This window comes from Macaca fascicularis, chromosome 10, assembly GCF_037993035.2.
Source record: "Macaca fascicularis isolate 582-1 chromosome 10, T2T-MFA8v1.1".
Taxonomy (NCBI): Eukaryota; Metazoa; Chordata; class Mammalia; order Primates; family Cercopithecidae; genus Macaca; species Macaca fascicularis.
The window spans coordinates 21505847-21529548 of NC_088384.1; the positions used below are offsets into that span (position 1 = coordinate 21505847).

Sequence of the window (23702 nt, forward strand, 5' to 3'; positions counted from 1 at the left end):
ATGCAAATTAAAGCCACAAAGATATACCACTTCATACTCATTATAATAGTTATTATTTTAAAAAACCCAGAAAATAACAAGTTGGGGATGATGTGGAGAAATTGGAACACTTGTGCATTGCTGGTAGAAATGTTAAATGGTGCAGCTGCTATGGAAAATAGTAGGGCAATTCTTCAAAAAATTAAAAATAGAATTACCTTATTATCCAGCAATTCCACTGCTGGGTACATACCCAAAAAGACTGAAAGCAGGAACTTGAACAAGTATTTGTACACCCATGTTCATAGCAGCGTTATTCACAATAGCCAAAAGGAAGAAACAACCCACCTGTCCATCAATAGATGAATGGATAAACAAAATATGGTATATACATACAATGGAAGATTTTAAAAGGAAGCTTTAAAAGGAAGGATATTCTGATACATGCTCAAACATGGATGAACCTTGAGGACATTATGCTAAGTGAAATAAGCCAGTCAAAAAAGAGCAAATATTATATAATTCCACTTGTATAAGGTATATAGATTAGTCAAATTCATAGAGACAGAAAATAGAATGATGATTGCCAGGTGCTATGGGGAGAGGGAGATGAGGAGTTATTATTTAATGGGGATAGTTTCAGTTTGGGAGGATGAAAAAACTTCTGGAAATGGATAATGGTGACAGTTGCACAACAATGTGAATACACTTAATGCCACTGAACTGTACCCTTAAAAATTGTTAAAATGGCAATTTATATATTCTGTATATTTTACCACAATAAAAAATCAACACAAAAAGAAAAATAAAAAAAAAGAAAAACAAAAGTCAGCACATGGCCGAGCATGGTGGTTTATGCCTGTAATCCCAGAACTTTGAGAGGCTGAGGCAGGCAGATTAGTTGAGCCCAGTGGTTTGAGAACAGCCTGGGCAACATGGAGAAACCCCATCTCTACAAAAAATTTTAAAAATTATCTGGGTGTGGTGGCACATGCCTGTAATCCCAGCTACTCAGGAGGCTGATGTGGCAGAAGATTGCTTGTACCCAGAAGGCAGAGGTTGAGGTGAGCCAAGATCATGCCACTGCACTGTGGCCTGGGCAAGAGAGTGAGACCTTGTCTCAAAAAAAAAAAAAAAAAAAAAGAAAAGAAAAGAAAATCAGCACATGATTTATAAAAATGATGAAACCATAAAAAATAAGCATCTTTTCTTAGGTAATACAATCTTTGAACAGGACTATATCCAGATAATCAAAAACTTCAATTATCTTCTGGCCCCCTAGGTATCTATCCTAGAGAAATGCTTCCATATATGCACAAAGAGTCATGTTCAAGGACATTCCTGAAGCAATGTTCCTAAGAAAAAGTAAAAACTTAAATGTTCATCAATATCAAAAACTTGAAATAAACCTAGAACACTTTAATACTAAGGATTACTATGCCACAGTTAAAAAGAATGAGGCTCATTTAAGTATACTGATAGGGAAAAATCTATAAGACGTATATTGAGTGAAAAAAGTAAGTTTAAAAAAGGACAATATTATTGCATTTGTGATTTTAAGATGTCCACAAATCGCCGGGCGTGGTGACTCATGCCTGTAATCCCAGCACTTTGGGAGGCAGAGGTGGGCAGATCACCTGAGGTCAGGACCAGCCTGGCCAACATGGTGAAACCCTGTCTCTACAAAAATACGAAAATTAGCCAGTCATGATGGTGGGTGCCTGTAATCCCAGCTACTCTAGAGGCTGAGGCAGGAGAATCGCTTGAACCCAGGAGGCAGAGGTTGCAGTGAGCTGAGATTGCGCCACTGCACTCCAGCCTGGGCGACAGAGCAAGATTCTGTATCAAAAGAAAAAAAAAAAAAAAGATGTCCACAAATCAAATGTTTGCATGTATATACCTATATACAGTACTGCCTAATAGAAATAGAATGCAAGACACAACTACACACCAAATAAATAATTTTAAACTGGAACCATATTTTAAAAAATAAGAAGAAGCTGATTAAATTAAAATTTAATATTTAATTTAACCCAATATATTAAAAACTATCATTTTAATATGTGAATATTAAAATGATGGAGATATTTTTATGTTCTTTTTTTGCAGTACATCCTCACACTCCAGCGTATATTTTATACCTACATCTCAATTCAAACTAGCCACATTTCAAGTGCTCAATAGCTGCATGTGGCTAGTGGCTGCCATATTAAACAACATATCGTGTATGTGTGTGTGTATTTTGAGACAGGGTCTCGCTCTGTCATCTAGGCTGGGTTGCAGTGGTGCCATCCATGGCTTACTGTCACCTTGACCTCCCCGTCTCAGATAATCCTCCCACCTCAGCTTCCCGAGTACCTGGGACTACAGGCACACACCACCATGCCCAGCTAATTTTTGTATTTTTGGTAGAGACAGGCTTTCACCGTATTGCCCATGCTGGTCTCAAACTGCTGGACTCAAGTTATTGGCCCACGCCAACCTCCCAAAGTGCTGGGACTACAGATGTGAGCCACCATGCCCACCCTGTGTGTGTATTTTAAATGTAAAGGAAAAGGTATGGAATATCCTCATTGGCAGTTTTTGAACTATCTATGAGAATGTATTCATGTGTAAATTGTATTAAATATAATCAAACTTAAATTAAAAATATGAAGTTTCATATCAATGTGTTTATTGTTTAAATTGTGTTTTCTATTACTTGACATGGTTATAATAATCAACATGTTTATTACTTCAATCTCTTTTATCCCCTTTATTTCAAAGTGATAAAAAATGTTATTGTAAAAATCTTTTTACTTGCAATCTTGCTTTATTTGCAATGGTAAAAAAGAACATTTTATAAAATAATGTTTATTTGGCTTTTAAAAATTATAAAATATTCTAAAATATTATTAAATGCTTTTCAATAGAAAAATGTCAGTTACTTTCTTACTTTCAAATGCCTGAGTAAATAATTATGAATTCTGTGGTAGTTAAAGGTGGATACATTAAATACATGAACACGCTCAAGCGCATACTTGAAGTAATTATAAAAATGAAAAAGTTGTTTCTTGGTTTGTGGCATGAATAGAGGAAATTTACAGGCAATGACATGATGGTGTCATTAGATGTACTAAAGTTTGACATACGTTTGCTGATTCTTCAAAAAAGAGATGAACAGATAATAGATACAGAATTGGAAATGCAATACCCTGCTTCTCACAGACTTGCTATGTAGGTCATTTGCTTGAACATGAGCCTCTATAAGTGCTTTAGCAGGTGTTGAGAGGAACATAGCATAACTGTAAGTACAGAAATGACTATAGAGATAGGTCCCATAAAATATCAGAAAAAGACCACTTTGATATGAAAATTGTCTAAGAGGGAAGATCTCTATTGGTGCAATATCTAAACCTCAGGTCATAATTGCTTACTCTTGCTGGCAGGAAGGAGCGACAAAAGTAGACTACACTTAGGAACTCTGGCATCCCCAGTAAAGTTCCTCCATACAAGGCAGAGGCAGAGTTGCAAGATACAGTCACTAAGAAGTCAGATTTTCCCTTTAAATTGACCCTAAATTCAATTGAAGAGAAATAGAAAACCCCTAAAGAGAAGTAGTTGAGTGTTTAGAGAAAGGATAAGTTTTACATGAGGGGCACACACCTAAACTTAAGTTTCATATTTATCCAGGAAATGATGAAACATTTTTAAAATTTCTAACACAAAATGAGAATAATCATACCTCTCCTCTTCCTGATCTAGCTTTGAAAAAATATATTCAAACACTTTGCTGTAATTAACAGAATTTTCTACAGCATCAATTTAGTTCAAGTATAGTTATTTAATTGCTTCCATTTTTGTTAGTTTTATATATCTGTTTCAACGGCTAATACATTTACATAATATGCAATTCAAAAGGTAATATACAGGTATATAGTGAAACTCTCTCTGCTGTCCCAGAACCATTCAAGTCCCCTTCTAAAAGACAACCACTGTTACCAGTTTCTTTTACATCCTTGCAAAAACCATCTGTACTGTTGTCATTTCAAAATCAACTGCATCACTAAAAACTTAAAACTGGTATAAAATTCATGATATCACTCTCTTCAAGTTGTTTTATTAAATCTGGGCTAGGCCCGGCCACAGTAAGAGTAAATGAGGAAATGGAGGGTTGTGACCAAGTAACAGACCTATCTGCAGCGCCACTCTTGGTCTTTTATGGAGGTGAGCTTTCTTCCCATTCCTCCAGTTATTCTCCCCATGTAGAGAATACGTATTTTCCTCCTGACTAAAGAAAATGAAAGAAAACCAAAGAATGGAAAGGTAAAAGAAGAGGGCCAAGCAAACAGAAGATTCAAGGCACCATGCTAAGTGCTATGGTGGTGATAAGGGCAGGGCACAATGGCAGCAGAACAGCAGGGGTGGGCAGTAGAGTTCAAGGTAGTAAGGAACACAGATATGTAAACAACAAACTCTAACATCCAACACAGGTAGGATGAAGTCAGGGCTAAATAAAGATACAAGCAGTAGGCTGTAAGAATGTGGATGGAAAAGAATGGAGAGAGGGACTTCATAAATTAGCCCTGGGCTGGCTGAGCATGTCTGACAAGCTTCTTTTCAGAGTGCACACATTTTCCCTGACTCATGAAAACTTAGAACTGGGAGAATGCCAGAGCAGTGTGCTGAAGCTCAGTCAGTAAGGAAGTCTTTTGGAACCAACATGGAGAGGAAAAAACTAAAGACCTTGCATATACACAAAAAAGTAGGAAAAATAATAAAAGCCCTCCTGCAGCTCACAACTGGTCTTCAGTAGTGAATCAGAAAAAAAAAAAAAAAAAAAGAGCATTTTCAAAAGCTTTACTATTTACTTAAAATCAGGGCTGCCAGGCGTTGCTCAACCCCAGGGGGTGCCATTCACATTTCTGTCTATGTTTTAGGTATCCCTGGAATTATGCAGTGCACAATCAGCACAGTCAGTCATGCATGGCAACCCTGATAGGGCAAACATTCCATTTTCAACTAACACTTTTTAAATTAACCTATCACTAAGTTTTTACTTGAAATACAGGGTATTCCTTTTGGCTAATATTTCCTATGAAAGATAAACCAAACATTTGGAATATACAAATATGTTTTCTTAAAAACTCAAGGTTGTTAAATACAAACTGCAGCAAAGCTATGCTACAGAATATGGCTAGATTATATACCTAAAGTATGACATAATATACATATTTTCCAACCTATAAATATTTTCCATGATGTGGTAGGACTTCTCAGTTTCACATTAAGCACTATTTACTTAGAAATGTAGGGCTATTTCGAATCTAGCTGGGCCAGAGAGCAGAGTGGAACAGTATTATGGCAGGGCATGTGGTACGTTTTTATTCTGAGGGCTTTCAAAATTCGATGATTAAAAGTTGAAACTCTCTGCCTTATTTAGAAGAGCTTTTCTAATTTTTCCCCATTGTCTCTCATTTCACTGGCATTATCTAATTCAGCGAAGCTACAGATGTCCACCAATTTAAAAAACATGACAGTAGTTCACATAAAAGAATTTTTAAATGAGATGTGAAACTGATTTTTGTGACTAAAGTTTTACCACTACAGGGTCAGACGCGGTGACTCATGCCTGTAATCCCAGCACTTTTGGATGCCAAATTGGGCAGATTGCTTGAGCTCAGGAGTTTGAGATCAACCTGGGCAACATGGTGAAACCCCATCTCTACCAAAAATACAAATATTAGCCAGGAGTGGTGGCATGCACTGTAGTTCCAGCTCCTTGGAAGCCTGAGGTGGGAGGATCGCAGGAGCCTAGAGAGTCAAAGCCGCAGTGACCTGTGGATGGCATTCTAGCCTGGGTGACAGAGCAAGCCCCTGGAAAGAAAGAAAGAAAGAGAAAGAGAGAAGGGGTGGGAGAGAGAGAGAGAGAGAGAGAGACAGGCAGGGAGGGAGGGAAGGAGGCAGGGAGGGAGGGAAGGAAGGGAAGAAGGAAGGGAGGGAAGGAGACAGGGAGGGAGGGCAGGAGGGGAGGGGAGGGAGGAAGGAAGGAAGGAAAAGGAAAAGGAGAGGAAATTAAGAAAGAAAGAAAAAGAAAGAAAGAGAAAGAAAAAGAAAGAGAGAGAGCGAGCAAGCGAGCGAGCTATACCACTATAGTTCATAATTCCTGGTTTTAATAATCCTGATTAGGAAGGGTCTAACCAAGTGAAATCAAGAAATATTTGTCATCCTTAGATATGGCTGTGTTTTATTCTCTTCTTTATGCTTTGTATAGTTGTTAATTATGTAGGAACCAAACTTTTAGGTTTTTTTTTTTTTTTTAACTTTGTGGATATGAAGCTAACTCTTGGTGATTTTTAGAAGTTACTCACATTTTCCTCTTTTGTGGAAATATTTACACTGGGGATTTCCACTGAGAGAATTGAGGGAGCTCTTTTATTTTTATTTTTATTTTTTTTGGATATAGCAACTGAGGCCATATTTCTATTAATGCCTCATTTTTTTTCCTTTGCCCTACTCTAGAAGAGTGTTTATACACTTAAGAATTAAATCTAACAGGTTCACATGGAATATTACATATGTATTAATATATGTAAAATAAGATCATGTGTTTGAAAATGTTTGGTACAATATCTGGTACATGTTAATAATTCAATACAAATTGGTTGTATTTAGTTGAACATTACCCAGTTTTGGTGAAAATGTGATTGCTATAAATGAAATGTGCTCTAAACTGGCATGGTGAATTTTTTTAAAAAATCTAATTTCTTTTAGGTTATGAGAAGTATAAGGGATCTCTGAGTGATAAGTGAAATTACATATTCAATACCAAAGTCTTTCACTTCAAATTTCAGCTACAAACTTCTAGTGTTCCCATAAATGCAACAGTGGAAAATAAATATGCTTGAACATGCTTGACTTACAATGAAGAAGAAAAAGAGGATCATAGAAGCTAGGGACACTGAAAATTGAAATGCATACAAGCCAAGACATCCTCTTAAATCCCACCCAAGAAGCAATGAATAGCTTGAAAAAGTATTCGTCTGACTTTTTTTATGGTATAGTGCATAGACTAAGAACCAGGGGGCTGGGTTCCATCACCAACTTGCAAGTTTCCATCACTGTAAAAAAAAAAAAAAAGGGAGGGGGATAATATTTGCCATGTACCAAACAGGGATGCTTTGAGGATTAGTGACATAATGTCTGTAAAGAGGCTGGAGTTCCTTGGAAAAAAGACACTACATAAATATAAAGTAGTATTAATATTTAGGCTTAGTCCACAATGTGAGACCTGGTTTCTTTGGCTCATGAGGTCATCAGCAGTTTTGTAAAATGTGCTCAAACACCCACAGAGGAGCTTTGTTAGCCTCCCTGTAAGTGGACTGTAAAGCTAATCTGACCCACCTGGTTGGAGAAGTCACAGAGGCTGTTTTCCCTTTCGTGGTCCCCAAGAGGATACAGATGGAGAGTGCTGACTCCTAAAGGAGTGAGATGTGGCTAAGAGAGCACTTCAACAGCATCTAGGGCTTCCAAGGAATGTAGTGGGAGTTTGGGTATATTTTGGCTTAGAATTAAACAAAAGTCCAATAATAACATATCTTAATTTAGAAAAAAAGCTATATTTGCCTCTCAGACAATTTAGAGTAACAGTAGGAATGAAAAAACTACTTCTTGGAATGGTTAGTTTATATCTTGAAGAGGTTTGGAGGCAAACTTGAATATTTTTGTCCTGGGAAAGTTGTAGTCTGCAGGCGTTTAGTCTCTCTGATGACAACGCCCTGACTCTTCGTCAGGGCTTTTATTGCCATGAAAAGATTATCAAGGACAATCTTGCAGAGGTTTTAGTTCTAAAGTTTTAAGGGACAATCAATTCAATGTAGACACTGCCTTGCAAAATCTTGTAGTATGACTGAATGACAGTAATGTTATTGTGACTAAATATTTGCATTTCTCAGTTTTAAAAGATACAATTAATTTTGATCCAAGGACCTCTGGCGTCAGAAACTACCCTGTTCAAAATGTAAGGTTCATGAACTTATTAACCATTAGCACTCAATAGTGATTCTGAGACTATGTCCATAATACCAAAGCATTTGAACAAAAGATGAAAAAATGTGAAGGAATCTTTCTTTTTTATCTGGTTGTTTTTTTTCTACATTCATTTAGGGTAGGTGTTCTTTCAAAAATGATTTGGCTCCTGGTCCACTGATTGCTACAGTATTTAAGGCAGATAGATACTAATAATATACACTTTTTTAGGTCAAAGGGAACAGAAATGTTATAGCCTTCTCAACTCATAGTGAAAGCTACACTAAGTAGGAAGCATTTTCTAAATAAAATATGGTCTTACTTCTTCCTTTTCCCAATCCTTGAGAAACAGCTCAATCCTAAAGCCAACGTCAGGTGGGGCAGAGCAAGCTAAACATCCATATTAGAGCCTGTGCAGGGTGAGGAGGGCAACCATGTGGAGGGCGAGCATGACTTGGGGAGTCAGTGCTGAATGGAGTAAGGAGGGCATCACAAGTGTGGGTGACCCACAGTGGGAGTGCCAGAGTTAGAGCCTGAGCAGGGTAAGGAGGGCCATCTACATGGGGGAAAAGACCCAAGGCACAGTGTCAAAGCCCAAGTCGGGTAGGAGGCAGTCTGGGGAGTAGAGTCAACAGTCCTAGAGGTGTGATATGGATGTCTATATGTAAGGTGGCAAAGATGGGAGTTTGGTTACATTTGAGGGAACTGATCAAATAAATAAGCTAATGATAACAGCAGCCAGTTCTCTCACTGATGGAGAAAAATTACAAATATAGAAAGTGATAAAGCTAGAATGAACTCTACAGTATTGGACTGGCATTGATGGTATAGGTGTGAAATCATGGGTTTTCATGTAGATACATAAATATAGATGTGTGTGTGTGTGTGTACATACATATATTCCCTAGTTCTATCCACTGACAGAAATCACATTGTGGCTACTAGAAGGAACCACTGAAAAACCAGGGATCCTTGAAGAAATGGCTGATTCCAGGACTGGAACAGGGAAAACACAAGACGAGTCTGGAACAGCTTGTGACAGGATGTAAGGAAGTACTTAATTAGAGGGGCATGTCAAAGAACACAGGAGCCAATTTGAAGAGGCTCCCACTGGCAAAATCTTAGAGAATATGAGCATCAAAATAAATAATAAATTAGTAACAGATAAAATAAAGACCCATGAGTCCATACTGATATAAATAAGTGAATAAATGGGAAGTTTGATGAGGAGCAGGATAACTTACATAATTTCTAACTACTTTTCTATAAACTACTTATTAATTACAATGGGGAAAATGACTTTACAGCGGAGAAGGCTGACAGACACCACCTTAATCAAGTGACCAAATAAAACATAATTGATAATGGGACAAATCAAAATCATGTGTCAGTTGAAGGAAGTAAAGATTACTCAGCACCAATTCTGTGATATTCCTTCTTTCTTTCTTTTTTCTTTTTTTTTTTTTTATGAGCAAGGTCTCACTCTGTCACCCAGGCTGGAGTATAGTTGTGTGAACATAGCTCTCACTGCAACCTTAAAACTCTTGGGTTCAAGTGATCCTCTTGCCTCAGCCTCTGGAGTAACTAGGACTACAGGCGCGTGCCACCACACCCAGCTAACTTTTAAAAAAAGTTTTAAGAGATACGGGTCTTGCTGTGTGACCCAGGCTGTTCTTGAACTCCTGGCCTCAGATGATCCTTCTGCCTCGATATCCCAAAGTGCTGAGATGACAAGCGTAATCCACCATGCCCAGCCCTATGTTATTCTTTAAAAAGATGCATACCCTGAATCTAATCTTGAGGAAACATCAGACAAATGCAAATTGAAGGACATTCTAAAAAATAAGTGGCCTGGGCCGGGCGCGGTGGCTCAAGCCTGTAATCCCAGCACTTTGGGAGGCCGAGATGGGCGGATCACGAGGTCAGGAGATCGAGACCATCCTGGTTAACACGGTGAAACCCCATCTCTACTAAAAAAAAATACAAAAAAACTAGCCGGGCGAGGTGGCGGGCGCCTGTAGTCCCAGCTACTCGGGAGGCTGAGGCAGGAGAATGGCGTAAACCCGGGAGGCGGAGCTTGCAGTGAGCTGAGATCCGGCCACTGCACTCCAGCCTGGGTGACAGAGCGAGACTCCGTCTCAAAAAAAAAAAAAAAAAAAAATAAGTGGCCTGTTCTATTAAGACATGTCAAAGTCATGAAAATCAAGGAAGGACTGAGGACCTGTTCCAAGCTAAGGGAAGATAAGAAATTTAACTAAATGCAACACATGATTCTAACCTGGATCCTTTTGCCATAATGGATATTACTAGGACAATTGGAAAAACTTGAAAGGAATCTGAGGTTAGATGACAGTAATGAATCAAAGCTGATTTCTCAGTTTTGATGGTTATATTGTGAATATATAGGAGAATGTCCTTGCCTACAGGAATTGCATAGTACAGTATATGGGGTGATAAAGCAAATGGCTCAGAAAATAAAACATGATTTCTGTGTACTTGCAGCTTTTCTGTAAGCTTGAGATTATTTCAAAATAAAAATAAACTGATACAAAAATGTAGATTTCAGAAAAAAGTTTTTCCTGTCAATATCATACATATTTTAGTGACAAATATTGTGGAAACTGAAAACACTTATTCTTTTCTAACCTATCTAGTGACTATTCTGAAATGTGTCCATGTGTAAGTGAGGTGTCAAAAAGCTTAGTTTATTGTAGAAACAGAAAGAAGGCCGGAGAAAATAGAGAAGAGGAAGTAAGGGGAAATTGAAAGAAGGTAAGGTCAGAGCCTTGGGCTAGAGCAGATCAGGTATGGCCTTAAAAGCCATAAACAGTGAAGTGACATGAACAGATTGACATCTTTAAAGATACGTTGTGTGAAATAAACTGTGCAAGCGCAAAAATGAAAGCAAGAAGACCACTGGAGAGGTACTGTTTGCTTGGGCCAGAGTGGTAGCAGTGAGATAGTGAGAAGTGGCCAGATTTGAAATATATTTTGAATGGAAAACTCACTAGACTCACTGATGGACTGGATATAGGTTATGAGGGAGAAGAACTAAGGGTGGCTTTTAGGTTTGGAGCAACTAAGTAAATGATAGTGTCATTTACTGAGATGGGAGAGACTGAGGAAGTGACTAATGATAGGAAAGTAATAAGAATTATGGCGTGAATAGTAAAGTGGTGGTGATAAAAGCTTGATTAAAGTGAGTTAAAGAGAACAGAAAGCAGGGAATTGGACACAGGAAGCATAGACAATTCTCTTGCAAAATGGATATGAGTTGGGCCAATGGAAAGAAAGGCATTCTGGACAAGAGAAAATACACTTGTTAAGATACAGAGGAAGAAATGAACTTGGCCAGTTCTCGTGACAATGAGAAAACTGACCTAACTCAAGGAAGGGGAACATGTTGAGTAATAAGACAGATAAGGTGGAGCCAGGCTACAAGCAGCCCGAAAGCCAGGAAAAGGTGTTTAGACTTGATGTCGGAAATAGGACTCATGAGATATTTTTGATTAGGGAAATGATATGAGGAAAGTTATATTTAAATAAGATTAGATGGCAGTGGTATCTAGGCTAGAGCAGGAGGCTGTGGGAGAGCCTGGAGGCTGTGGTAGTAATTCAAATAGGAAAGGATGAAAGTCTGGACTTGAGTTTTAGCAGTAAGAACAGACTGGAAAGGGAAGGCTTAGGGGAATTCTGATACTTGACTAAATGAGGATAATGCAGGAGAATGATTTCAAGATTCTGAACTTAAGACACTGAGGTAAAGGTGATGCTGAGAAGGAAGGAAACTGGGTAGAGAAACTTGTTCTATGTGTGGAAAGAGGAAGGCAGTGGTGAATAAAAAGATGAGCATACTGGATTTGACATGACAGTGTTAACTTAAAGTACAAATGCCCAATAGAAGGTTAAATATATAGAACTGGAGCTCTTGGGGATGATCAGGGCTCTAGATAACACATATGGAAGTTGACAGCATACATGTGATGCTTGAAACCCTGAGAATGGATGAACCTTCCAAAGGAAAGCATATAGAGCTGGAAGAGCATATGATCAAAGATCTTGGGAGATGTTTGGGGATGCCCACAATTAGAGGTGGAAGAAGGAACAAAAGCAAAAGAGGGAAGTGGATGGAAAAAGAATGAGAACAGATGGACAAAGAATGAGAAGTGTATCATAGAAATAAGAAGGACTGTTTTAAAATGAGTATATCATCAATATAAAAAAAGATCAAGGTTGGGTGTGATGGTTCACACTTGTAATCTCAACATTTTGAGAGGCTGAGGTGAGAAGACTGCTTGAGCCCAGGGGTTCAAGACCAGCCTGGGCAACATAGCAAGGCCTAGTCTCTATAAAATTTTTTAAACATAATTAGTCATGCGTGGTGGTACACAAATGTAGTCCCAGCTTCCTGGGAGGCTGAGTCAGGAGGATTGCTTGGGCCTAGGAGTTGAAGTCCATCCTAAGCAATAAAGCAAGAACGCTATTTCTACAAAAAATCATTAGCCAGGCATGGTGGCACACACCTGGGTCCCAGCTACTTGGGAGGCTGAGACAGTAGGATTGCTTGAGCCCAGGAGTTCAAAGCTGCAGTGAGCTATGATTGTACCACTGCACTCCAGCCTGGGCAACAGAGCAAGACTGTCTCTAAAAACTAAAATAAAAATTGATCAAGAAGAATGAAAAAGGAACAGAGACTGTGAGATCTACTAATTAGGAAGTCATTGTTTATTTTGAAGAGAGTAGTTGGGGAAGTGAAGGTGGGAGAAGAAGCCAGCTTCCTGCATGGAAAAACCGGTAAGGAGGGGTACAGCAAATAGAAAGCATCTTGTGAGAAATTTGGTAAGGAAAGGAAGCAAAAGGTAACTAGAAGTGTCATCAGGATTATCTGAAGGCTTTTTTTCTACCTTATGTTTAGACCAGCTTCATTCAAATTTTTCTCCTCTCCTATTCTGAGAATTTCAAAGTCTTAATTGTGAACAAAGTCAGGATAATGACACAAAGCATCCAAAACCAAGTGGAAGAATTTGATCTCTCTGTGTGTTCTTATCAATTCCTATGAAAGTATGTCATCTTTCAAACTATCTTTTATTAATACTTTTTCCCAAAGTGCAGGAATTACAGATGTGAGCCACCGTGCCCAGCCCATTAATACATATTTTCTTGTGATATGTCTTCAAATTCTTGATATTTTTAAAAAGGGAGTTGTTTGTCTTATTATTATGTTGTAAATGTTTTTTAAATATAGTCTAAATACAAGTTCTTTGTCAGATGTAGGTATTAAGAATATTTTTTTCCCAGTTTTTGGCTTGCCTTTTCATTTTCTTAATAATGTCTTTGGGAGATAAGTTTTTTTATTTTGATAAAGTCCAGCTTGTCAGTATTTTTTTCTTTCATGGTTAGTACTTTTAGGGAACTGCCTAAGAAGTTTTTCCCAAAAGTTTTATCTCATGTTTCCTTCCAGAAGTTTTATAATTTTAGCTCTTATGTGTAGGTCTTTAATCTAGTTATAGTCAATCTTGTGTACAATGTGAGGTAAGGATTGAGGTTCATTTTTTTTTCATATGACTATCCAGTTGTTCCAGTACTATTAGTTTAAAAAAAACTACCTTTTACCTTGGTACCTTTATAAAAAATTATTGACTATATGTATGTGGGTCTACTTCTGAACTCTCCATTCTGTTCCATTGATCTGTATGTCTATCCTTAGCATAATATCACCTTATCTTGTTTGCTGTACTTTTATAGTCTTGAAATCTGATAAAGTTCTCTTTGTTCTTTTTCAAAAATTTTATGACTTTTATAGTTTCATTCAATTTCCACTTAAATTTTAGAATCAACTTGTCAATTTCTACAAAAACAAAAAAAAGGCTATAAAGTTTTGACTGTGATTGCATTGAATGTATAGATCAATTTGGGGAAAATTAGCATCTTACTTGAGTCTTCCAATCCATGAATATGGTACATATCTGCATTTACTTAGGTCTTCATTAATTTCTCTCAGCAACATTTTGTAATTTTCATTGTACACATCTCATATGTCTTATTAATTTAGCCCTAAATATTTCATAAATTTTTACAGTATTATAAATGGTATTTAGAAATTTCATATCCAGTTTTTCATTGATAATAGAAATACAATAAATTTCTATGTATTAATCTGTGACCTTGCTAAATTCATGTATTATATATTAGTTCTGGTGGTGTCTTTCTTGCAGATTTCTTAGGATTTTCTATTATACAATCATGTCATTCTTAAAAAAGTTTAACTTTTACTTCTTCCTTTCCAATCTATATACCTTTATTTCTTATTCCTACCTTAATTAGCTGGTAGGACCCCTAGTATAATGTTGACTATAAACGGCAAGAGTCTTATTCCCTGTCTTAGGTGCAAAGTGTTTAATCTTTCACCATTAAGTATAGTAATGTCACCTTTAGGTTATTTGTAAATGTCTTTTATAAAGTTGAGGAAGTTCCTTTACACTCCTTGTTTTCTTGAAGTTTTCATTTTTTCTTTTCTTTTCTTTTTTTGAGACAGAGTCTTGCTCTGTCACCAGGCTGGAGTGCAGTGGCACGATCTTGGCTCACTGCAAACTCTGCCTCCTGGGTTTAAATGATTCCCCTGCCTCAGCCTCCCAAGCAGCTGGGACTACAGGCACGCGCCCCCAGGCACAGCTAATTTTTTTTTTTTTTTTTCTATTTTAGTAGAGACGGGGTTTCACCATGTTGATCAGGATAGTTTCAATCTCCTGACCTCGTCATCTGCCTGCCTTGGCCTCCCAAAGTGTTGGGATTACAGTCGTGAGCCCCTGTGCCTGGCCAAAGTTTTCATTTTTTTCAAGTCACAAATGGATGTTGAATTTTGTTGAATACTTTTTCTGCATCTGTAGAGATGATCGTGTGGTTCTTCTCCTTCATGGGGAATTACATGGGTTAATTTTCAAATTTTAAACCAACCATGCATTCCTGGGATAAACCACATTAGTCATGACACATTATCCTTTCCATATATTGCTGGATTCAATTTTCTACTATTTCGTCAAGGACATTTGCAACTATAGTCATGAGAGATATTGTGGTTCATAGTTTTGTTTTCTTGGAATGTCTTCAGTTTTAGTATCAGGATAATTCTGGCCTCATAAAATGAGTTGTGAAGACTTCTCCTCTATATTCTTAAAGACTTTGTTCAAAATTAGTATTATTTCTTCCTTATTTGATATAATTCATCAGTTTGTAACATTTACAGACATTATCATTTAAAATCCCACCAAATTTCTGGAATTTCAATTACACATAGCTTAGACTGTTTGATGTTGTCCTGTAAGTCACCGAGGCCCCATTCTTTTCATTTTGTTTTTTCATTATGTTTTAATGTGAATAACTTCTATATTCTACTTCAAGTTCACTGATCTTTTTTTTTTTTTTTTTTTTTATAACTTCTAATCTGCTGTTAAACCCATCCAGTGATATTTTAAAATTTCAGATATGGTATTTTTCAGCCCTAGGGTCTATTTGGACCTTTTCAAAAACTCCTTCCATTTTTCTCATTATATTTACATATTCCTTTAAATATTTGAGCATATTTATAATAGCTTTTCCCCTTTTATTTTATTGAGGTATAATTTACATGCAGTAAAATTGTTCTTTTTAGTGTACAGTTCTGTGAGTTTTGACAAATGTATACACAATAAAACTATAAACCAGTTTCATCAGCCCCAAAACTCCTCCATGTCCCTTTGTAGTTAAACCTCACTCTCAGCCCTGGCAACTACTGATTTTTTTCTGTCCCTATAGTTTTGCCTTTGCCAGAATATTGTGTAAGAGATCAATTTCCCACATGTCAGTGTGAGGAGCTCCACGGAACAGCTCTCCAGCAAAACTGCTAAAAACTGTTTTTAAAAATTGAAGTCTCTGTTATACCTAAAGGCATACAGTAATTGAAGAAGCCTCTGTTCAAGAATATCTTCTAAAATTTGCCAAGAACAACAAAAGTTGGTGGTATTTGAACCAAAACCATTCCCTCCACCTTCCCAGCTCAGTTACATTCCACTCCATTCCATTATAGATTGGGATAGCCAAGAACACACGCCTCCCTCTCTCCCAAGCTCCCACTCTGAGGGCTATCTTCATGGGAGGGAAAGAACATTAGTATTTTTCTTCTTGCCTCCAACTATTGCTAAATTCTATGTGAGTATGGCCATGAGGTGGGGGCTCATGGTGAGATGGAAGTTCTGCCTAGGGTACAGTACCACTGAGAATGCTGAGGTCTCAATCACCCTTGCCCTGACTTATAAGGCAGTGGTTCTATGCTGGGAGAGGCAAGCTGAGAAGATCTGAGTCTACTGTCCCCCCTCCACTTGGCATTCAGCTCCTAAAGCTGAGTGTCACTCAGAGACAAGCACACCATGTCTCCATACCTAGCTCCAGAGCTGTGGCTCAGACATTTTTCCAAGGAAAAAAAAATCAGTAGTGCATAAAATAGATAGCTCCTAATCTCTTTCCAAAGACAGTGACTTTATTGCAACAGAGCATGGAGAAGTTCAAGGATAAGGACATGCTCAAATACAATGGAGGTTGTATCAAAAAGCAATTGGAAGGAGATTGGTAGATTCATTAGAGATATTTGCTAAACTGTAGGCTGGCTAGTTTTCAGGAGAGAATCAGGCAATAGATAACTGAGAGAAGTCCTCCTGTGGTCAGAACAAATTACAAACACTGGAACCTCAGTAACTATCCCTTTAAAGAAGTCCAAATTTGATTGGATTAAACTGTAGAGTAATATATGCCTGGGACACTGATGAAAATAATGGAGTGATCACCAGCAATTAGTTGTGTTTAATAACTGGGAAGGGAAAGAATTGGCCGAAGAAAGCCCAGATGAAACCGCTGTATTAGGCTGTTCTTGTGTTTGTACAAAGAAATATCTGAGGCTGGGTAATTTATAAGAAAAGAGGTTTAATTGGCTCATGGTTATGTAGGCTGTACAGAAAGCATAGCACTGGCATCAGCTTCTGGTGAGGGTCTCAGAAAGTTTACAATCATGGCAGAAGGCGAAGGGGGAGCAGGGGTGTCTCACATGGCAAGAGTGGGAGCAAGAGAGAGCACAGAGGTGCCACACACTTTTAAACAACCAGATCTTGCAAGAACTCACCATTGCAAGGACAGCACAAAACCATGAGGGATCCGCCCCCATGACCCAAACACCTCCCACCAGGCCCCACCTCCAGTTACATTTCAACATGAGGATTGGGCAGGACAAATATACAAGGCATATCAACCACCATTATCCCAGGGTGACCTAAGGATGCACTTCTGAGTAGCAAAAAGATCCACAAATAGACGTATCATAGTAAAAATGCTGAAAACCAAAGACAAGGAGAAAATCTTGAAAACAACGAAAGAAAAAATGACTCATTACTAACAAGGGAACCTCAATAAGGCAAACAGCTGACCTCTCAGCAGGAACAATGGAGGCCAGTTAGGTATTGAGACAACATACTCAAAGAGCTCAAAGAAAAAAAAAACTGTCAGCCAAGAATTCTTTATTCAGCAAAGCTATCTTTAAAAAACAAAGGTAAGATAAAAACACTCCCAGATAAACAAAAACTGAGAGAATTTTGCTAGCAGATTCATCTTACAGGAAATACTAAAGAAAATTATTCAGGCTGAAAATTATCACAACACATACAATAATTCAAACTGACATGAGAAAACAAAGAGCATCAGTAAAGGTGCTCTTATAATGCAATTATAAAAGGCAATGTGAATGCACATTTTTCTCCTTTCTTCTCTTAAATGAACTAAATTTTATATAATAAGTTGTGTAAAATAACATGCATATGGTATATGCTTGACCTAAAACTTAAACAAATGTAGTATATTTTCCAATAATAGCACAAAGAAGGTGAGTAGGAGAAAAGCTGTTTGGGCAAGGAAATAGCTACAGATGATAAAGTACCAATTAAACAATAATTGTTGATCTTGTGTCATTAATAGATGTAATACACATAAAAATAATATCAAAAAGGGAGAAAAGAGACTATATAAGGGTAACATTGCCATGTCTCACTGGAATTAAGCTAGTATAAACCTGAAACTGATTCTGATAAGTTAGGATGTGCATGATAAACCCTAGTGCAACTACTAAAGAAATTCAAAAAAATAGTGAAAAAAGATTAAAATGCTTCATTCACTCAGTGCAAGGAAAACAAGTCAAAGAGGAATAGAGGTACAATAAAAAGACATAAGACACATAGAAATAAAAAGTAAAATGACTGTCATAAACCAAATATATCAATAGTAACATTAAACATGAATGAATTAAACCAATCAAAAGGCAGAGGTTGTAACTGGAGCTAATGAGGGGCATCTGGGGATAATAAAAGGTTCAACCTGTCAAGAAAACAAAATAAATATAAATATATGCACCTAATGTTAGAACACAAAAAATATGAAGAAAAACTGATCAAGGAAGAAACAGACAATTCAGCAATACCAGCTTCAGACTTCAATACCTGAACTTCAGTAATGAATAGGACAATTAGGCAGAATATCTGAACGACAGTCTAAACTAACTAGACCTAACAGATATATATAGAACACTATACCCAGTAACAGCAGAATATACAATCTTCTCAAGTGCACATATTTACGTTTTTTTGAGTCAAGGAGACAGGGTCTCACTCTGCTGCGCAGGCTGGAGAGAAGTGGAGTGATCACAACTCACTGCAACCTTTACCTCCCAGGCTCAAGCAATCTTCCCAGCTCAGCCTCTCAAGTAGATAGGACCACGGGCACCATGCCATCACATCTGGCTGGTTTTTGTTGGTTGGTTGGTTGTTTTTGTTGTTTTTGTTGTTGTTGTTGTTGTTGTTGTTTTGTAGAGACTGGGTCTCACTATGTTGCTCAGGCTAGTCTCTCAAACTCCTCACCTCAAGCCATTCTCCTGCCTCAGCCTCTCAAAGTGCTAGGATCACAGGTAAGAGCTATTGCACCCAGCCTGTAAATCATATGTTAAGGCACAAAACAAACCTCAACAAATGTAAAAGGATAGAAATAATAAAAAGTATGTTCGACTATGTGCAGTGGCTCACGCTTGTAATCTCAGCACTTTGGAAGGCCAAGGCGGGCAGATCACAAGGTCAGGAGTTCGACACCAGCCTGACCAATATGGTGAAACCCTGTCTCTATTAAAAATACAAAAAACTTAGCCAGGCATGGTGGCACATGCCTGTAATCCCAGCTACTTGGGAGGCTGAGGCAGGAGAATTGCTTGAACTCAGGAGGCGGAGGTTGCAGTGAGCTGAGATCGCACCAAGGCACTCCAGCCTGAGTTACAGAGCAAGACTCCATTTCAAAAAAAAAGGTATGTTCTCTGACCTCACTGGAATGAAACTAGAAACTAATGGGAAACTCAAACGTATGTGGAAGGGGGTGAGGGATAAAAGACTACAAATTGAGTGCAGTGTATACTGCTCAGGTGATGGGTGCACCAAAATCTCACAAATCATAACTAAAGAACTTACTCATGTAACTAAACACCACCTGTTCCCTGATAACCTATGGAAATAAAAATATTAAATTAAAAAAAGTATGTGGAAATTAAACAACATACTCCTAATAACCAATGGATCAAAGAATAAATCAAAAGGGAAATCAGACGTGACTCATGCCTGTAATCCCAGCACTTTGGGAGGCTGAGGCGGGTGGGTCACTTGAAGTCAGGAGTTTGAGACCAGCCTGGCCAACATGGTGAAACCCCGTCTTTACCTAAAAATACAAAAATTAGCCGGGCGTGTTGGTGCATGCCTGTAATCCCAGCTACTCAGGAGGCTGAGGCAGGAGAATCGCTTGAACCCAGGAGGCAGAGGTTGCAGTGAGCCAAGGTCATTCCACTGCACTCCAGCCTGGGTGACAGAGAGAGAGATACCATGTCAAAAAAATAAAGGGGAAATCAGAAAATACTTCAAGATAAATGAAAATGAAGATACAACATAACAAAACATAACACTGCTAAAGCATTGCTTAGAGGAAAATTTACAACTGTAAATGCCTATATTAAGAAAGGAGATCTCAAATAACCTAACTTTCCACCTTAAGACACTGGAAAAAGTGCAAACTAAACCTAAAGCAAGCACAGGAAGGAAATAATAAAGATTAGTGTAGACATTTATGAAATGGAGAATTAAAAAATAGTGAAAATCAGTGAATCCAAAGGCTGATTCTTTGAAAGATCAACAAAACTGACAAACCTTTAGCCAGCTTGACCAAGTAAATAAAAGACTAAAATTACTAGAATTGGAAATAAAAGACCAGACATTACTGCTGACCTTACAGAAATAAAAAGCATTATAAAGGAATACTATGAACAACAATATGTCAGTAAATTAGATAACTTAGATGAAATGGAAATTGCCTAAATTACACAAAATACCAAAACCAACTCAAGAAGAAATTGAAAATATGCATATATCTATAACAAGTGAAGACCTTGAATTAACAATTTTTAAAACTATCCACAAAAAGAAAAGCCCAGTCACAGATAGCATCACCACTAAACTCTACCAAACATTTAAAGAAGAATTAATATCAACTCTTCACAAACTCTTCCAAAAAGTAGAAGATAAGTAAAAACTTTTCATATCATTTCTCTCATGCATGCTTTTTTTTTTTTTTTTTGACAGAGTCTCACTTTGTTGCCCAGGCTGGAGTGCACTGGTGCTATCTCAGCTCATTGCAACCTCTGCTTCCCAGGGTCAAGCAATTCTCGTGCCTCAGCCTCCCGAGTAGTTGGGATTACAGGTGTGCACCACTGTGCAGGGCTAATTCAACTCATTTTTATGAAGCCAGTGTTATCCTGATACCAAAACCAAAGGCAACATAAGAAAACTACAGATCAGTATCTCTCATGCATTAGACACAAAAATCCTCAACAAAATACTAGCAAAACATCTAGCAATATAAATACACACACACACACACAGATACACACACACACAGTGATAAAGAGGGGTCTATCTCAGGAATGTAAGCTTGGGTTAATATCTGAAAATCAGCTAATGTAATACATTATATCAAAAGAATACAAAGCAAAAATCACATGATCATTTCAAGAGATGCAGGAAAAGCATTTGACAAAATCCAACACCCTTCCATGATTAAAAAAACACTCAGGAGACTAAGAAGGGAACTTCTTCAACATAACAAAGGGCACCTAAAACAAAAACCCATACCTAATGGTGAAAAATTAGATGCTTCTCTAAGATTAGAAACAAGACAAGGATGTCTCTTCACTTCTATTCAACATTGTAATGGAGGTTCTAGCCAGGGCAATTAGATAAGAAAAGGAAATAAAAGGCATCCAGATTAGAAAGGAAGAACTGAAACTATATCTATTTGCAGATGACATGCTTTTGTATATAGAAAATCCTCAGGAATCCTCTAAAAAAACTAGGATACAGAAAATAATCAGGAATCTTCTAAAAAAACAGAACTATTCAATGAGTTCAGCTAGCATATCAGTCAGGGTTCTCTAGAGAAACAGAACTAGTAGGATGAAAATATATATATACATATATATTATGTAAAGAGAGAGAGAGACAGAGAGGTTATTTTTATATATAGTAGAGAGAGAGACAGAGAGGATAGATAGATAGATAGTGCAGTTTTTTAATATATATATATAAAATAAAATAAAATAAAAACATTTATTATAAAGAATTGGCTCATACAATCATGGAGGCTGGCAAGTCTAAAATCCCTCCCTCTCTCCCTCCTTTCCTTCCTTCCTTCCTTCCTTCCTTCCTTCCTTCCTTCCTTCCTTCCTTTCTTCCTGCCTTCCTGCCTTCCTGCCTTCCTGCCTTCCTGCCTTCCTGCCTTTTTAGAAACAAGGTCTTGCTCTGTAGCCCAGGTTGGAGTGCAGTGGTGTGATCAACAGCTCACTGCAGCCTCGACCTCCTGGGCTCAAATAGCTTGATCCATTTTCTAAGAAAGATTGGCATGATGTGAAAGCACCTGTTATGTTCAACATAGCTATGGGAAAGACACTTGTCACCAGGACTCAAGGAATCAAAATTGCATCTGATGGCCTCAAGGATCATGTGTTTGAAGTGAGTTTGTCTGATGTGCAGAATGATGAAGTTGCATTTAGAAAATTCAAGCTGATCCTGAAGATGTTCAGGGCAAAAATGCCTGACTAAGGTCCATGGCATGGATCTTACCTGTGACAAAATGTGTTCCACAGTTAAAAAATAGCAGACCATGATTTAAGTTCACACTGATGTCAAGACTACCGATGATTATTTACTTTGTCTGTTTTGTGTTGATTTTACTAAAATATGCAACAATTATATATGGAAGACTTCTTACAATTAACACTAACAGCTCTGCCAAATCCAGAAGATGATGGAAATCATGACCTGAGAGGTGCAGACAAATGACTTGAAAGAAGTGGTCAATAAATTGATTCCAGACAGCACTGGAAAAGACATAGAAAAGGCTTGACTATTTATCCTCTCCATGATGTTTTCATTAGGAAAGTAAAAATGAAGAAGCCCAAGTTTGAATCGGGAAAACTCATGTAGCTTCATGATGAAAGTAGTAGTTTTGAAAAAGCTACCAAGGATGAGAAAGGTGCTAAAGTTGAATGAGCTGATAGATATGAACCATCAGTCCAAGAATCTGTTTAACATTCAGACTTTTAATAGTGTCAAATTAAAAAGCCTATTTGTGGTGGGGGCGGGGGGAAAGAAATCACAATGTAAAGTGAAGAGGTCAGTCACAAAATTCGTCATATTATATGACTTCATTTATATGAAATATCCCATAATAGGCAAATCTGGAGACAGAAAATAGATTAATGGTTATTTAGGACTGGGGGAGAGGAGAAATAAGACAGGGAGGTGAAAGCTAAAGAATATGAGTTTTTTGCAGGTGACAAAAATCTTCTAAAATTTTGACTGCAGTGATGGTTGCAAATCTCTGTGACTATACTAAATACCATTGAATTGTACATTTTAAATGAGTGAATTGCATGGTATATAAATTACATTTCAATAAAGCTATTAAAAACAGAAAAATGTTGTACAAATAGAATCATACAGTATGTAGTCTTTTGATTCTGGCTTCTTTCACTTATTAGAATGCATTTGCAACTCATCCATGTTGTTGTATGTTTCAGTAGTTTGTTCCTTTTTGTCTTTTTATCCATTCTCTAATTAAGAAACACCTGATTGTTTCCACACGTTGAAGATTATGAATAGAGTTGCTATAAACATTTGCATACATTTTTGTGTGTAAACATAGGCTGTCATTGCACTTGGTATAACAGCTGTTTCAAAGTCCTTATCTACTAATTTTATCATTGCTGAAATTTCTGGGCTTGTCTCTACTGACTGGTGTCCCGCAGGTTATGGATCAGTTTTCCTGCTGCTTTACATATCAATAAGAATGTTACATTGTTGAATGTTTGAATTTCGTTATCTTTCTTAAAAACTGTTTTGGCAGGCAGATAAGCTTGATCCTTTTGAGGCATGTTTTTAAACTTCATTAGATTAAATCTGGAGGCTTTTACTAAAAGTTTGGTTTAGCTCTACTGCTAACATGTAACCTTTCTGGAGTCTTTATTGCATGTTCTAAGTGTTCAAGAACGGCTCTCCATTTGACTGGTCATTATGTGAACATCTCCCAGCCCTGTGAGAGCTCTGGGAATTGTTCAGTTG

General features: G+C 37.5%; 1 protein-coding gene and 1 pseudogene across 2 annotated transcripts in view; one reads left to right on the forward strand and one right to left on the reverse strand.

Annotated features, from left to right (window-relative positions):
• Positions 1-23702, reverse strand: part of HORMAD2 (HORMA domain containing 2) — a 90889-nt gene that overhangs the window by 12567 nt on the left and 54620 nt on the right. The window lies entirely within an intron of this gene.
• Positions 8436-22670, forward strand: LOC123567246 (small ribosomal subunit protein eS1-like; annotated as a pseudogene).